This window comes from Lygodium microphyllum, chromosome 1 (assembly GCF_053477565.2).
Source record: "Lygodium microphyllum isolate KBCC chromosome 1, Lygodium_microphyllum_v1.1.10, whole genome shotgun sequence".
In the NCBI taxonomy this organism is placed as follows: Eukaryota; Viridiplantae; Streptophyta; class Polypodiopsida; order Schizaeales; family Lygodiaceae; genus Lygodium; species Lygodium microphyllum.
In genome coordinates this window covers 156,444,794-156,461,979 of record NC_141135.1, presented here as the reverse complement: position 1 = coordinate 156,461,979, position 17,186 = coordinate 156,444,794, and the positions used below count along the sequence as shown (strand labels likewise).

At 41.6% G+C, this 17,186-nt stretch overlaps 1 pseudogene; it reads right to left on the bottom strand.

Annotated features, from left to right (window-relative positions):
• Positions 1–3,963: 3,963 nt before the first annotated feature.
• Positions 3,964–4,495, bottom strand: LOC148041863 (prohibitin-1, mitochondrial pseudogene; annotated as a pseudogene).
• Between the last annotated feature and the right edge of the window lie 12,691 nt (positions 4,496–17,186).

Below are 17,186 nucleotides of genomic sequence, written 5' to 3'. Positions count from 1 at the left end.
CACTGTAACATACTTAATTTTCAATGTGTATTCCTAATTCTATGCTTTTTATCATGCGCACACGTGCATACTCAAGAATCAATAGTCAATTTTAAAGCTAAATTGAATTTTCCATAATAAAAAAGAAGTATCTTTTATCATCTTCAAGTACGTAGAGAAATTACGAGATACATATTGCAATGCTTACTACTAATTGTAAGGTTTCTGTCGCTTGCCGCTAATTACTTATATCAGGCTTGTCAACTGGAGGAACTGCCATTCATTAGAGAGCAATGAAAAAGTAATTATTAACTCTATTTTTTTAATTCAATGATTCAATGTGTATTCTTAATTCTATGGTTTTTATCATGCGCACATGTGCATGCTCAAGAATCGATTTCAAGTGGTTAAATAATGATTAACTTTGGTTTTTTAATTATGTGAATTGCTAATTTTAGGTGGTTAAATAATTGTGCGTCTGCTGGCGCGTCTATATTAGTATCTGTTTGCGCAGATATATAGACACAAAATTCGCGTCTATTTACACGCACTTATAGACGCTCTGATAAACACGCCCGACTTTGCGCGTCTAACATCTGCGTCTATGCCTCGTTTCTGTTGTAGTGTTAGACAATTTTTGTCCATGCTAATGTAATAAATATTTGAGATACAATAATGCTCTATTTGAATCCTCTTATTGTAGAATAGAATTGGAGACATACCCATACTATTAGTGTAATTTATATAAAATATCATATGTTTCATTGGTTCCAAAAACCTTTTCCAAAGTTGGCCAGGTTGAGTAGGCTCACAAAAGACCAAAATTACAACAAACAAAGCAGGAAGTTGAACACTAGTCTACATGGATGGAGCTTCTGCTAAGCATAGAGTCCACTCATCATCACTCTCCAACCTGCCTTTTGCAATGCAAGCCTCCTTAAAGTGTCATACATCACATTTTCAATAGTTCGCAAATCCTCAAAGGAAGTACAACCTTGAGATATTGTCAAAAGCATTAGTAAGTAGTAACACTTACCACAGCTGGGTACCACAACACATGTCTTGGCACATTTTCTCTTGATCCAAACCTTTCATTGTGTATTCCATACCCAATACATCACGAATTCTTGAAAAATAATAGTTCTAGACTTTTGGATACTCTCTATTACATTTTTATATGTATCCTGAAACATCACATTATTCTCACCAAGCAAGTGCACTTGTAAAAATTCTATATCTAGTTTCTCATTATGCAATGGAAAATCAAATATTTGCCAACATGCCTCAAAAGTAGAGTCATATCTTGCAACCTAATAGCTTTCTATTTTATCTGCTTCATGAGCACTTATTTAATTTGTAATTAAAGCCACCCCAGAAGAGTATCATTGCACATCATGTCCCTTGTATATATATTTATACAAATATTTAATATTAGCCACTATTTAGTAGACCCCTATGTATGCATTATATCACCTTGCCTTCTACAAATGGGATAGTTAGTATCATCAATAATCTTTGTATGAACAAATATTCAAGCAATTTTTTTAGTACATCAACACCACGCATGCAAGGACCGTTAGGATTCAATGCATGAAAATGGCCATGCATATTACATTTTGAAATTGTCTCAAGTATTGTTGGAAATTTTACTTTATCAAGTAACTCAACACAAACCCATTTGTCATAGTGAGACACTTTAGGGGGCTTGAAAGGGTGCTCGTAGATTAGCAAAGTATGAGAATGTGGTAACATTTACTTTTGAAACTCAATCACACTAACATAACCTATGATATTCCTAAAGGGTTTCTCTTTCCATAGTGTATGCATCATACTAGAATGTTTTTTATGGAAATTTGAGTTATTAAATCAGAACGATCCTATGTACTTTGTCCAAGGAACAAATCATCAGTTATTATCTTTGACCAGTTTGGGTTCACTACAAGATACATGCCACATATTGACATTTAAAGTGATGCAAATATCCATTTTGAAATATACCCCTATCATTGCTAAAAGCATCGGTATATACGTCTCTACAAATCCGAAATAACAATGCCAATAGTGACACATTTTGACACATATACCGATGCACATAGTGATACGTTGTCGTAGAGTTCACGCAAGGGCTGTAGAACACGGGGTTCTAGATACAGCAATGGAAGAGACTACCAAGAAGAAACTTTGAAATGTTGATGCCAAAATACATTATATTTCAGGTCAAATGAGTTACATGAAACTCAGAATGATAATGGTCTGAATGAACATAGTAATCTGCTTTATCAAAACAACATAACCATACACTTGATAAGTCCCTCCTTTTTGTCTCAGGAAAATCTGATTTATTTTCTCTTTAGCTAATGCATGTGAGCTTCTTTCATAATCATGACAAGACCTCTGAAGAGTGCAATATGCTGTCAATCACACCCAGAAATAACAGCAATCCAATGTTGTGTTTTAGGATTTTCAAAATAAACCAGGATCAGTAGCCAGCACACTTGAAGAAGCCTATTCTGCAAAGCTACTGTGGAGCTTAAAGCACCGTCAAAAGCATCAAACTTTCTTCCTTAGCAGCGCAAACAGCAACATTATTGTCTTCTCTCCTTCTACCAATGTTCAAGGCTGACTGAATGAAGGCATGCACTGTTTGGTTGATTAATTCTCCTATTGGTGGACAGTGTGTTGTCGGCTTTAGGACACGACATAGTTCCACCCACAGTATTGTCTAGTTTGCACATTCAGCATCACATCAGACCACGAAAGATCTGCTTGCGGTGCCTTCACTCTGCACTATCTTAATCACTGTAATACAATCCCCATAACAAGACATCTAAGTGAAGCTATACAATCCTTACGGACTCATAACTTTTCCAGACTCCCAAACTCTTCTTCCGTACACGCACAGTGAAAGCTTAAGTTTCTGGAAAGGGTGAAGTTCTGACAGCCGAGGACGAAGGGAACATGTAAAAGTCCGGGTTAAGAGCTCAGAAGATGCCGTGGATGACGACGTGCTCATCGAAGTAAAGGTCAGGGGCGACGATGGTCTGCTGATCAACGGAAACATGGGCAGAGCCAGGAAGATCTAGCCGTGGGACTTCCCATAGGGCTGGAGAAGCCGAACGTACAGGAAGAGCTCGAGGACGCCATCTCTATCAGTGCTATTCTTTTGTCTGTCTCCTCCTCGGCTTTCTTCATCTACAGCGAATACTGGCCACAGCATCTGTCAATGATATATTCCTCCAGGCTCGCCTTCGTTGACATCAAGTTTGTCGTTCTTTTACAGTAAACATTGTGCCCATATTTCTGGATGCATTCTCGTAAAACCTCCACAAATTGCACATTGCCAGGATCAATCTTCAAGACATCCACGACTTCTTTTGCTGTGTCACTCGTTCGTGTCTCTCGTTCTAATGAAGGGGGAGCAAAAAAAATTCGCACTTTGTCAAAGGAGATGCTTTCTCCTTCAATTGCTTGTTTAAAGAGTTGACCTGTTGCGCAAGCTTATTCCACACCCTGGGGAGCGATCCCAAGCTCTTCTAGGATACCGTTTCTCAGATGTGACTCAATCAGGTTCTGATTGGGAATGCTCCGACCGTGACGAAGCATCCAATACTTGTTTTGAAGGTCCATTCAGGTCTGTCGAGTATTTTTCCTAAGGCGAAGAGAACAGATGTCTCGCCCAATTCTGTTGATGCTGCAGAGTTTTGTAATCACCAAAATCTCCTGGTGCACTGCTAGCAATAGAATAGAGTCGAAGTTTGTGAGGCTTTTCATTGGCATCAACACCAGGGGTTATAATACTGATTGATTGCCCCTCTCGGTATTTCACTAGACCTGCGCAAACCGTAATGATTCATGAGCAAAGCAATGCCGCCTTCGAGAGAGAAGATATCCTGCCAAAAATATTTGGATTTTTCCTCCCACGATCAAAAGATTCCCTCCCTCTTCTCTCCAAGATTTTTTTTTTAAAATTGGATATATTGCCCGCTATTTTTTTCTGCTAGCCTCCATCTTTTTCTCCGTGTAATGAAAAGAAGGATTGTTGAATATAGCTTTTCCCAATAAGTTGAGAACTTTTCGCCTCCCCTTTTGCTCGAACAATGGCCCTTCTTTTATCTTGTTCCGCTTTCTCCACTCTGAATTTAGCTCTCTCAGCTTTCTGAGCAGCCACCTGTTTTGCTTCAATAGCAGTTGTAAACTCTTTACTAAAAGTAAGGTTAATTATTGAAACATCATCAAGTGCAATATTGAAATTTGTAGCCCGCTGGGTAAGAATTTTCATTATCTCTCTGCTAACAGCCTCACGCTGTGTTATGAGCTGGTTGCATTACACTGTGCTACAGCTGCCTTCAAGGTCTCATAAATTATGGACGGAAAAACTCTTTCATTGTAATTGGTACCCAAGGTCTCTGACATCAAAGATAATCGGTCTGTCGACCCAAAGAATCATCAAATGGATTCCTTCGGGATAAACCTTCTCTTTGATTCCATAATTCCCTGCACTTTTCTTAGAGATCATTATCCTTTGGCATCAGTTTTTCATCTTTTTCTAACACACACACATCATGCATCCAAACAAAATCGAACACATGCACTAAGGGAATATATACATTGGATGCGGATTATCGAAATGCATCACACGCACAATGAATCACACGCAGAAAATAACACAAATGCACAACAAAAGAAATGGAGGTATATACGACTCGGATGCGCAGCAGCACGACATCCACCCCCTCTAAACCTACGCATCCTCCGGATGTGCCAACTATCCAGGATCATTCAAATCGACAAACAGGTCAAGTCCATCATCTATTTCTAGTAGACCTGTTTCTCCATCAGCTTTATCATCTATGTTCTCTGTTTCTTCTGCTTGTCTTTCTTCTACCTGCTCTTCTTCTGTCAATGCTTCAAGTGCATATTCTTCATCTTCTCTTCTCTTGAAAATCTGGACTCGTTTTCCAGCAATAGGCACCCTCAATACTGTTCCATCTAATTCAGCTAGCTCATAGATACCATTGTCAAAAACCTGCCTTACTTCATACGGTCCAAACCATCTTTGAACCATTTTTCTCATGCTACTATGCTGATTTTCTAGACTACTGTCATAGACTAGAACCCAATCTCCTTCTTTTATGGCTCTAGGCCTCAAGCGATGCCTTAAATCAAACCTGTCCTTGTTTCTGAGACGGGCTGCCTTCAAACGATCAACTGCTAGTTGCACATCTACTGTCCTTCTCTCTAGTTGACGAATCCGAAGGGCTAGAAGCTCTTCCCTTGATAAATTCTCATGCCACGGAAGAACACTCCAAGTGAGAGCACAAATTTCAGTAGGCATGACAGGTTTTTGCCCATACATCAACTCCGCAGGCATGTATCCAGTAGTCACACTATGTGTAGAGCGATTAGCCCACAATGCAAAAGGTAGTAATCTCGGCCAATCTCCAATCCGACCTCTACAAGCTTTTGCTAATGCTTTAACTATTGGCGGATGTCCTCTTTCACTTTTTCCATTTCCCTCTGGATTATAGGCAGTAGTAAGAGCCAATTTAATCCCAAGCCGTGAGAAGAATTCTCTAGCTTCATCTGCATCTAGCTCTCCACGATCAGCTGTAATCTTGGCTATACATCCATACCTGCAAAATATTTCTTCCAACAAGAATTTACATACTGTACTGGTGGTCTTCGTCCGTAACGGTCTGCCTGCAACATAGTTTGTAAGATCCTCCCTAGCCAAGACAAGATATCTCATCTGCCAAAGTCCCACTGGCAAAGTAACCAAGTCTACTACCCACTTATAATGCATACATAGTAGATAAGTCGGATGCAACTCATCACGATGTCGCAGTAAAGAGTAAAGTTGGCAGTCCTTGCAAGTCTCCACAAAATGAGAAACATCTTTATACATCCCTTTCCACCAGTATCTTTCTTTGATTTTCTCATAAGTAGCCCACACACCTCTATGTCCAGCCCATGAGCTCTCATGAAACTCTCGCATAATCTGTATCTGCATCGCTACATCACAAACTACTCTCAGGGGCAAGCCTCCTCTCTTTCTTGGATGCTTCCAAAGAAAACCATTTTTTAAGAAATGCCCATAAGCCTTCCTTCTGATTTTCTTGAATTCATCATCTGTCCAATCAGCTCTTCGAGTCAATGAATTTAGATACTGTCCAATTTGCAGCCACTCATCAACATAAAGTTCTTCAATAAAGGCTTCAACAGTAGATAAATGACAATCATGAACAAGAACAGAAGCAGCAAACTCTGTCTCATCATCTTTTGCAAGCATTGACTCCTCATCCTCATATCTCGCTCTAGATAGCATGTCAGCAACTGGATTATCTTTCCCTGCTATGTGTCGAAATTCTGGATTCAATGATTTGATATAGGCAATCCACCGAAGCATCGCTATATCTGGAGTCGAGCAACTAGTAATCATGCCACGCAAAGGCAAACAATCTGTTTCCACAACAACTGAAGCTCCAATAAAATACCCTTTGTCACACTTCAGTGCAGTGACTACTCCCCACAACTCTCTTTTGATCTACGGGTATCTCCTTTGTCGCTCATTAAGAACTTTAGCTCCAAAACGGATAGCATACCTATTTCCATCAGCATCATCCTATCCCATAGCCCAACCTATGCCGATAGGGCTAGTATCAACTGTCAACATGATCGGCCGTCCACACTGATAATCCGCCTTGCCTAGAGTAGGAGCTGATTGCAACAGCTTCTTGAGCTTACGCATGGCTTTTGAATGCTTCTCATCCCAATGAAATTTCTGCCCCTTTCGAAGCAGCTGATAAAGAACATCTGCTATATGAGCAAAATGAGGAATCCAAATCATGTAAAATACACAAGCTCCCACAAATCTCCGCACCTCTGAAGTAGTCGAGCAATACTCTACAATCCTATTTATGGCATCCACCTTTGCAGGAGAAGGCTTTCTGCCATAATATCCAACCATATGCCCAACTATGATAACTTCATTAACACCAAAGACAGATTTCAGCCCTGAAAGTGTCAAATTTACCTCCTCTAATCGTGTCAATATTTGCTCACAAGCAATCAAGTGGTCAGCCACAAACTGTCTACATCCATGCAAATCAAGACTTTCATTCTTTTCTTCCTCTGCACAACCCTTAATAGGCACATCATCTAGAAAAGGCATGGTATACTGTGGAATATAGTCTCGTAGAACTCTATGCATAGCATTCATCATATGAGCAACTGAGTTTGTGGCACCTTGAGGCAAGGTACACATCCTCACAAGACCAATAGGTGTCCGCATAGTAGTAATATCCCTGCTTTCCAAGGCAAGCTGAAACTGATCATAACCTGAATACAAGTCACCTAGAGAATAGATGGCTCGTCCTGCAAAAGCCTCAGTAAATTCATCCACAACTGGACCTGTTCCCACATTCCTGATTGTCACTTTGTTCACGGGCTGCATATCCTGAATAAATCTCAAAGTACCATTCTTCTTTGGTACAGTAAACCACCTGTTAGAGTAGGGTGCAGAAGAGGGTTCCAAAATCCCCATTTTAATCTTCTCATTCAGCAACTCTATCAGCTTTGGCAAGTGTGCTTTAGGCACATGTATAGGACGTATATTCCATGCTACATGAGGAACATTGAAGATGACCATAGGTGCAACCAATTCGGGACTAATGCAGCCAATTTCATGTGGAAAGAAAGCAAATGCCTTACCATGACGTCCAAGCATCTCTCTAAAACATTCTTTTTCCACTAGAAGCAAAAAATCATCATTTCCAATCTTCAATTCTGCAAGAGTTTCAGCTGTAAACTTATGTTCAATATTCGCAGGGTCCCTCAACATAGGCTGCTTCATAGCTTTTTCAATCTGTTCATCACTATCAGAAGGAAGCGGGCCTGCAACCGGCTTAACCTTCTTATCAATTGTTTTATATTTTGTGTCAACCTTGGCATCATTCAAGCACTCTTTTCTTTGCTGCAATTTCTGTAAATTTTCAGCATCTTTCAACTCTGTTGGCTGAAAAATTTCAGCCTTTCGCTCTATGGACTGCATGGGTGCAGCCTGAAACTCTGTATGCAGAAGTTTTTCTGCATTCAACTCTGTTGGCTGAATGGATTCAGCCCTCGGCTCTATGGACTGCATAGATGCATCCTGAAACTCTATATGCAGAAATTTTTCTGCATTCAACTCTGTTGACTAAATGGATTCAGCCCTCTGCAATTCTGTTAGCTGATCAAGATCAGCCATAAATTCAGTTTGCTGAGTTCTCTCAGCCTCTAACTCTGTTTGCAGCATAAAACCATAAATTTCCTGAAACATATCCAAGGTTTGCACAGGTATGATCTTTGAACCCTTACATACATCAGTTTTCAGCATTGCTCTCATCTCAAACAAAGTATCTGCATAAGACATTCCTTCATACAATCCATCCACATGCTCTTCTACTTGCAAAATACCTGCATTCTTCAACTCTTTCTCCTTACGACCAATGTACTGCCTGGCAGCTCTAGGCAAATCTGAAATTTTCTGATAACTCACTGAACTATCTGAAGAAAAACCAACAAAATTATTGGAGAAAGACTGGCTGCCAGGAGGCGAGATCTCCTCTTTTCTCCGCTCCGTACCACTGGCGTCTCGCAGGACAGCGGTACCTAATGAAAATCCAACTCCTTCGCAGGTAGTGGTGCCTCACGCAAGGAGTCCCTGTTTCTCGGATGATTTACCCCAACAGTCATAAACTGAACAGCTCGCATACCATCTTTACTTCGTATCCGCGCATAAGCTGACCCGTCATCCATCACTTTTGTTTCCATTCTTGCTTTTGTAATGAAAGGCTGCCCAAGAATAATCGGATAAGAGCATGAATCCTGAACAAAGCAATGATAATCCTCTTCAACATTACCAATAGAAATTCTGATACTCGGACAAGCAGCATACATATCACCAGAAGTATTATTGGCGGCTCTCATGCGCTAGCCATGCTCTGCATCCATAGGCCACTTGCCACTCTCATAAACACCTCGAGCAATAGGATTAATCTCTGAACCATGATCAACTAAAGCGACCAAGGGAATTTTTTTCTCTCCAATCCTTACCACTGTCTCAGTGGTTGCTCTAGCCCAATGACTTCGTGAAAAATGGCTGCGAGGAATGAGAATAGGGGTCTCATCATCTTCATACTGCATAGGCTGCACTATTTTCTCCAATTGCGGATTAACATAAGCATTCTCAACCATCACTGCATCATCATGCTCTTCCCCAAGAGCTCCATGCCACAATCCCTGTAAAGCAGGTCCTTCCATCGCATGTCGTTTCCTCTGCAAAAGATCCTGCATCTGATCCTGTATTTCTCTTCTAGCAATCCCAAGAGCTTCGCCAACAGTAAAAGTAACTTCACTATTCAAAATTCTTTCATGAAAAATCTTACTCATATCTGTTTGCATTTCAAGATCTGACAAGAGCTTGAATCGTGGCTCTTTTCTTGGTTGCCTCTTTTCTTTCTGCTTGTCTCCCATTGGTTGATCAGGACCTGATTGAGCTGGAGAACTTGACATAGGTGGAGCTGTAACAGGTGGTGAAACAAAGTCACCCCCTCTAGTCTTTTTGGAGGTGCTGGGACCCTCCTCATCTCTTCTTCTCTTTTCCTCAACCATGGCATCTAAACCCTGCGTTTTAGCCATATAAGCAAAAATAGAATACCTGTCAACAGGAGAATCCCATCCTGTTTCTCCTCGGATGCTAGAGCCCACACAAGTCATAGTAGATACCTGAACTTTCCCTCTTCTCGCTATCTCCAAGGTAGAAGACCATAAAGCAGAGTCTCCATCAAATTTCTGCTCAAGCTGGACTCCAAAAGCTGAAGCATCTCCTCTAACACTCACATAAGCTGATCGCGCAGCCATATCATCAACAAGCTTCTTCATACCTCCCTTACCGAAGTTCGTGTCAAGAGGAGCGCCAGTCTCTGTCAGCCATATCTTCCCATCTTGTCCCCAGAACACTACATTCTTCTTACGTGCTTCCTGAAAAGCATCACAATCTCTGCAGTGTTGGTGCTCTGTACTATCACACCAAATACATCGTCGCCCTTTTCTTTGACCAGCTGGAAAAGCAGTAGCTGGAGCAGGTGCTACAGCAGGTACTGACATAAGTTGCTCCTTTAACTTACCAACTTCAGCTTTGACTGCTTCAATCGTGAAATCCGCCAAGCCTTTAAAAACATCATCTACAGATAAGGGCACTGGAGCAGCAGGAACTGGTGGATTCACAACAGGAGGAGTAGGCTTAGGCAAAGAAGTTGCAGCAGGGGTAGAAGAAGAAGTCTCCAAGGATTTTTCAGGAACTGATCCTGTATTTCGATGCAATCTGACTCTCCTGCGCTGCTTCTTAACAAGAGCATTCACAGCATCAATGACATGTCTCCACTCAGTCTTTAAACCTGAATCAGTAGCTTGATCTTCCAAAAGATCATCCAACTTTTTCTATAAATCAGCATCTGCAGCTTGCAAAAATAACTCCACTTTTCGCATCTCCAAAGCTTGCTGTTCAGTCCCATCCAACTGATCATAACGGCTTTCAAACTCTCGCAGAAGAGCGGTAACAGAAAGTCCCTTATTAGGCATAGAAACCCATGCTAAAAAATTCCTGCGATTCATAAGACCTGTATCTTCCAGGAAATATTCATCTTTTAATGCCTTCTTAAATTCAGCCCAACCTGCATGTGCCTCTTGAATTTCTGCAATTCGACCTTCAAGAGCGCGCTCTCGAAGGGATTTCGAAAGCAAAGTCGCAACTTCAGAAGTCCTTGATAAATTTCAGGAAAGAAGATTCATCATGCAAGTAAGCAAGATGAGAAATTGATGCCAAGTCTTTGTTTAATTTCTCATAGATAGCTGACATAATTGTAACAGTAGGCGAAAGAACATTGTCTACAAGGATGAAGATTGTTTTCCTTGCATTTAATTTGATCCTCTTCCGAATAACATAGACAAATTGATCATCAGTAAGGTCAATTGGTACAAGGTACTTCTTCTTATCTATGTCTGAAATATCACTTCTTTTCAGCTTTCTCATCTATTACAGGAATCCTGTAAGGATACTTCTCACGAATCCTAGAGGCTTCAGCTCTTCTCTAGATCATGTTCCTCTTCAAAAGAGCTCTTGGCCGTTTCACTTCTAGACAGAGACCTCAATTCCCTTTTTAAACGCTTCTGAAAGAAGCCGAACAGGACGGAAATTCCTTCTGCAGCTCGTCTTACATAACATAGTCTAGTGCCTCGACTTTAGATTGCATCAAAATCATGGCAGATGTTTAACTCCCTTCCTCCAGCATTGTCCAATAGGCAGCTTGTACACGAATGAATTCTCGTAGCTGGCGTCTTGCAATTCTGTGTGCTCGCAAAAATGCAGCAAAGAGGTTTGATTGTCAGTGTCCATGGCATGCTGCCTACTGTTCTCCGAAGTAGTTATGATCAGAGGAGGACATACCGGAGGAAGAAGGCATGATATTCATAGAGTTGAACAGACCACACTGCAAGAAATAGGGCAAAGTACGGCCGTAATATCAATCCATTGCAAGCGGGAGGGTCAAGTATGGCCATTAGACAATGAAAAGAAATGTAGCAGGACGTTTATTCAGTACAATCCATGTGCTTAATAGCACGATTTTCATGGTCCACCTCCATCTAAGGCTCCAGTGCACAGGGAGTTAGACGACGATGTCGATGTAACGGTCCTTCGACTAGGTTGCGGAAGATCAGTGAGAGAGCGATGGAACGCTCAAGAACCAAGTTGCTGGCGTGCTCATCCCAGGGTGAACCGGCCCGCCGTCTGTGAGCTAGAGAGGCGCGAGTGCGTAAGGATTGATTTCCTTCCTGTGTCTACGCCGTTCCTCCTGATGTTTGTTTCTTTGTACTCAAATTTCGAGCATGGTACAATCCGAGTCCAATTCAAGTCTCGGAGCCACACCCACAATGAAAAGCAGCATCTTTTGAATATGGTCTATGGTCCTGCTGCGTATATATCACAGAGGTGAATACCCTCTCCTTCGGTCTTATCACTCGGCATTTGGCCATCAAAACGAGGAAGCCTTGCAAGCCAGTGCAGTTGTCTGCAAGCTTCCTGATGCGGTCCAGGCACAGGTCTACTATCTCTTTTCCAATCGTATAGTGGCCACGGGCGAAGTTGTTCGCTGCATCTTCCTTTCCACTGATGAGCTGCTCAGGGTGAAAGAGCTGACGGTATGTGCCTGTGCCAACCTCGTCGATAACAGTCGGTTCCAGATCAAGGAGCACAGCCCTGAGCCCCTGTTTCCCAGCGCCGGTCTCGCTGAAGAAAGTGTTGAAGGCCTCGTCTCCTCTTTAGAGCTTCTTCTTCCTTATCGTCGTCATTTTTCCTTCTTTCCTTCGAATACTCTGTTTCCCCCTCCTTCCCAGTTTGCAGAGAATTCCTAAATTCGCCTTCCGCTCAGAAAAGCGACCTCTATTTTTAAAAAAAAACCCAGAAAAGCAGCCCTTTCCTTCTATCAGAAAAGCGGCCCTTCTCACAATACCCCCATTTCATTACTTCACAGTCCAGCCATTGAACCATGTACTCGAGGTGCTGTAGCAAGTACAGTGAGAGCTTAGTTGATATTCGTCACGAACTTCCATTATCAATCTTCGCCAACGAAAATGTTGCTAAAGCAGCAGCAACAGTAAGCACAGCAATTAGAGAAAAAACTATGACAGACCAGAAAGTGTTCTCATAAGTTGACAAGATCCAAATTTTTGCATTCGCATCCTCAACATATCCTGATAATGCTTCACCCGATTCTCTAGTCACAAACACAGCATATATATGAATGCCTTGGGAACTTCCAGCCACTGAACAGAAAATTATCCACATGATGTCCATTATGTCTTCAGCATTTATCTAACTTGGATCTTCCTGACTGAGTGACTGGTCATACAGAGCAGGCAATTCCAGAGACAAAGCACTTGTCTCCTTACAAAACACACGAAGTTCATTTACACAAATGTCCAAGTAAAGCTTTCTGGTCTTCTGAATATCAGTATCAAACTTGATAAATGCATATGGTCTTGCAACTGTGTCAACAATGGTCCCCTGTTTGATCTCCCAAACATTCCTGTAAACTGCTTTCAAATCATCACGAATCTGCTGAACTTTCTGTATAGAGCCATCTTCAACTCTAAGTTCCAAAGTCCCATGTCAGTCAGATCATTCAGAAGATGCTTGTTCACAACCACAAATTCACCACTGAGTACTCTTCGGCTGTATATATTTGAGGTATATGATTCAAAACACTCATTATTGTCAAGTATCTGACTTGAAAACACATCCCAGAAATCATCACAACTAATAATCATAAACTTGTCTTCTTGATCCTGTTCAACATAGACTGAAAGCAATCCTTCATACTCGCTACTATATTCATACGCAGAAAAATATGTACAAAGTACCAAATCCCATGCACAACTTTTGGGTGGTTTACACACCTCGAATGCGCAGCAATACGACATCCACCCCCTCTAATCCTGCGCATCCTCCGGATGGGCCAACTACCCATGATCATTATCATCAAGATCCACAAACAAATCAATCTCTTCGTTATGCATTTCCGGTAGATCAACAAGATATCCAGCCATATCATCCGTCTCTTCCATTGGAGTTTCTTGTCGTTGCTCTTCTCTCGAAAATTCTTCCAATGCATATTCCTCATCATCTCTTTTCTTAAAAATCTTGATTCTTTTTCCAGCAATTGGCACTCTAAGCATTGTTCCATCCAATTCTGTCAGCTCATATGTTGCATTATCAAAGACATGTCTGACTATGTATGGCCCAAACCATCTTTTCACCATCTTCCGAAGTGCAGTATGCTGATTTTCAAGGCTGCTATCAAAGACCAATACCCAATCTCCTTCTTCTATTGCTCTAGGCCGCAAGTGATGCCTGCTATCAAACATGTCCTTGTTCCTTAGTCTAGCAACTTTCAACCTGTCAATAGCTAGCTGAATATCCTCAGGTCTCCTCTCCAACTGTCGAATCCGAAGAGCTAAGAGCTCCTCTCTCGTCAAATCCTCCTGCCAAGGTAAAACTTACCAAGTCAAAGCACAAGTCTCAGTTGGCATAATAGGTTTCTGACCATACATCAACTCTGCAGGCATATATCCTGTGGTAACACTATGGGTCGTACGATCAGCCCATAAAGCAAATGGTAGAAGTCTCGGCCATTCTCCAATCCGTCCTCTGCATGCTTTGGCTAATGCTTTCACTATCGGCGGATGCCCTCTTTCACTTTTCCCATTTCCCTCTGGATTGTATGCTATGGTTAGAGCCAATTTGATTCCTAGCTGAGAGAAAAACTCCCTAGCTTCATCTGCATCCAATTCACCACGATCCGCAGTGATCTTACCCACACAACCATACTTGCAGAAAATTTCCTCCAATAAGAACTTACACACTGCACTAGTGGTCTTCGTTCTCAAAGATCTACCCTCAACATGATTGGTAAGATCCTCTCTAGCCAAAACAATGTACCTCATCTCCCATAGACCCATAGGCATGGTAACCAAATCAACTACCCACTTATAATGAATGCATAGTGGATAGGTCGGATGAAGCTCATCTCTATGGCGCACTACTGAATACATCTGGCAGTCTCTGCAAGTCTCAACAAAGTGAGAAACATCTCTGTACATGCCTTTCCACCAATATTTCTCCCTGATCTTCTCATAAGTAGCCCATACTCCTCTATGACCAGCCCATGGACTCTCATGAAACTCCCTCATCACCTGTAACTTTGTCTCTCTATCGCAGACAACCCGCAAAGGTAATCCGCCTCTTTTCTTCGGATGCTTCCAAAGAAATCCGTCCTTGAGAAAATAACCATAGGCTTTCCTTCTGATCTTCTTGAACTCTTCATCTGTCCATTCATCTCTTTTGCTTAGTGTACTAAGGTACCTGCCAATCTGCAACCAATCTCCAACATAGAACTCTTCTGTGAAAGCCACAATATCATAGACATGACAAACATGATCAACCATAGTGGCTGAAATTTCTGCATCATCCTCTTCTGCAAGTAGAGTCTCCTCATCATCATACCTGGCTCTAGACAACATATCAGCCACTGGATTATCCTTCCCTGCTATGTGTTTAAATTCCGGATTTAATGACTTGATGTATGCAATCCATCTCAACATGGCTATATCCGGAGTAGAGCAACTCGTGATCATACCAATTAATGGCAAGCAATGTGTCTCTACCACAACTGAAGCTCCAATAAAGTACTCCTTGTCACATTTGAGAGCCGTCACAATCCCCAATAACTCCCTCTTGATTTGCGGATATCTCCTCTGTCTCTCGTTTAGGACTTTCGCCCCAAACCGAATAGCATACCTATTTCCATCTGCATCATCTTGACCCACAGCCCAACCTATGCCAATTGGACTAGTGTCAACTGTCAATACAATAGGCCTATCACAATTATAATCCGCTTTCCTGAGAGTAGGAGCATTCTGCAATAACTTCTTCAATTTCCGCATGGCTCTAGTGTGGCTCTCATCCCAATAAAATTTCTGCCCCTTTCGAAGCAGCTGATACAAACAATCTGCAATGTGTGCAAAATGAGGTATCCAAATCATATAAAACACACAAGCACCAATGAATCTCCGTACCTCTGAAGTAGTAGAACAATACTCAGCAATCTTGCCTATAGCATTCACCTTATCAGGTGAAGGTTTCCTGCCATAATATCCACACATATGCCCAACAATGACAACCTCATTCACTCCAAAAACAGATTTTTGCCCTGAAAGTGTCAAGTTTACTTCTTCTAACCTGGCCAAAATCTTCTCACATGCTGAAATATGATCAGCCACAAAGTATCTGCATCCGTGCTCATTTAGGCTCTCATTCTTCTCTTCTTCTGCACACCCCTTAATGGGCACATCATCCAAGAAAGGCATAGTAAGCTGAGGTATGTAATCACGAAGGACCTTATGCATGGCATTCATCATATGCGCAACAGAATTAGTGGCACCTTGAGGCAAGGTACACATCCTGACAAGCCCATAGGAGTTCTCATGGTGGTTATGTCCCTGCTTTCCAAAGCCAGCTGAAACTGATCATAACCTGAATACAAATCACCCAAAGAATAGATGGCACGTCCAGCAAATGCCTCTGCAAACTCATCCACAACTGGACCTATACCAACATTCCTGATAGTAACTCTGTTCACTGGCTGCATGTCCTGAATAAATCGAAGAGTACCATTCTTCTTTGGAACTGTAAACCACCTGTTTGAGTATGGTGCAGATGAAGGCTCAAGGATTCCCATCCTGATTTTCTCATTCAACAAATCAATCAACTTTGGCAAGTGTGCTTTAGGCACTGGAATAGGTCGGAGATTCCATGGGATATGAGGAATAGTAAAAATAACCATAGGAGCAACAATATCAGGATTCACACATCCAATCTCATGTGGGACAAAAGCAAATCCCCTTCCATGACGCTCAAGCATCTCCTGAAAGCATTGCTTCTCTATGGGTAACAAGAAATCACCATTTCCAATTTTCAATTCAGCAAGTGTCTCTGCTGAAAATTTATGACCAATATGCTCCGGATTCCTCAAAATTTGCTGTTTAGCAGCCCTCTCTATTTGCTGATCACTGTCAGATGGAAGCGGTACAGCAACCGGCTTCACCTTCTTATCCACAGTTTTGTACTTCGTGTCAACCCTGGCTTCATTATGCTCTTCTGCATTACATAAACCTTGCTGTAAATCAGCAATTCTGCACTCCAATGGCTGAATATTCTCAGCCCTCTGCTCTATGGACTGCATAGGAACAGCCCCAAACTCTGAATGCTGAAATATTTCAGCAGTAAACTCTGTTGGCTGAAAATTTTCAGCCCTCTGTCTCTCTGAAAGCTGATCATAACCAGCTGGAAACTCTGTTTGCTGAATTTCTTCAGCACTCAATACTCTTTGCTGAGTTACCTCAGCCTCTGACTCAATCTGTGACATAAAATCTGCAATTTCATGAAACATGTCCAGGGATTGCACTAATACATTACCATGACAATTCAGCATATCAGTTTTCAGCATATCTCCCATCTCTGTCATCGTATCTGCACAAATCACACTGTCATACATACCATCTATGTGCTCATCATCCTCCAAAATTCCTGCATTTTTCAAAATTTTCTCCTT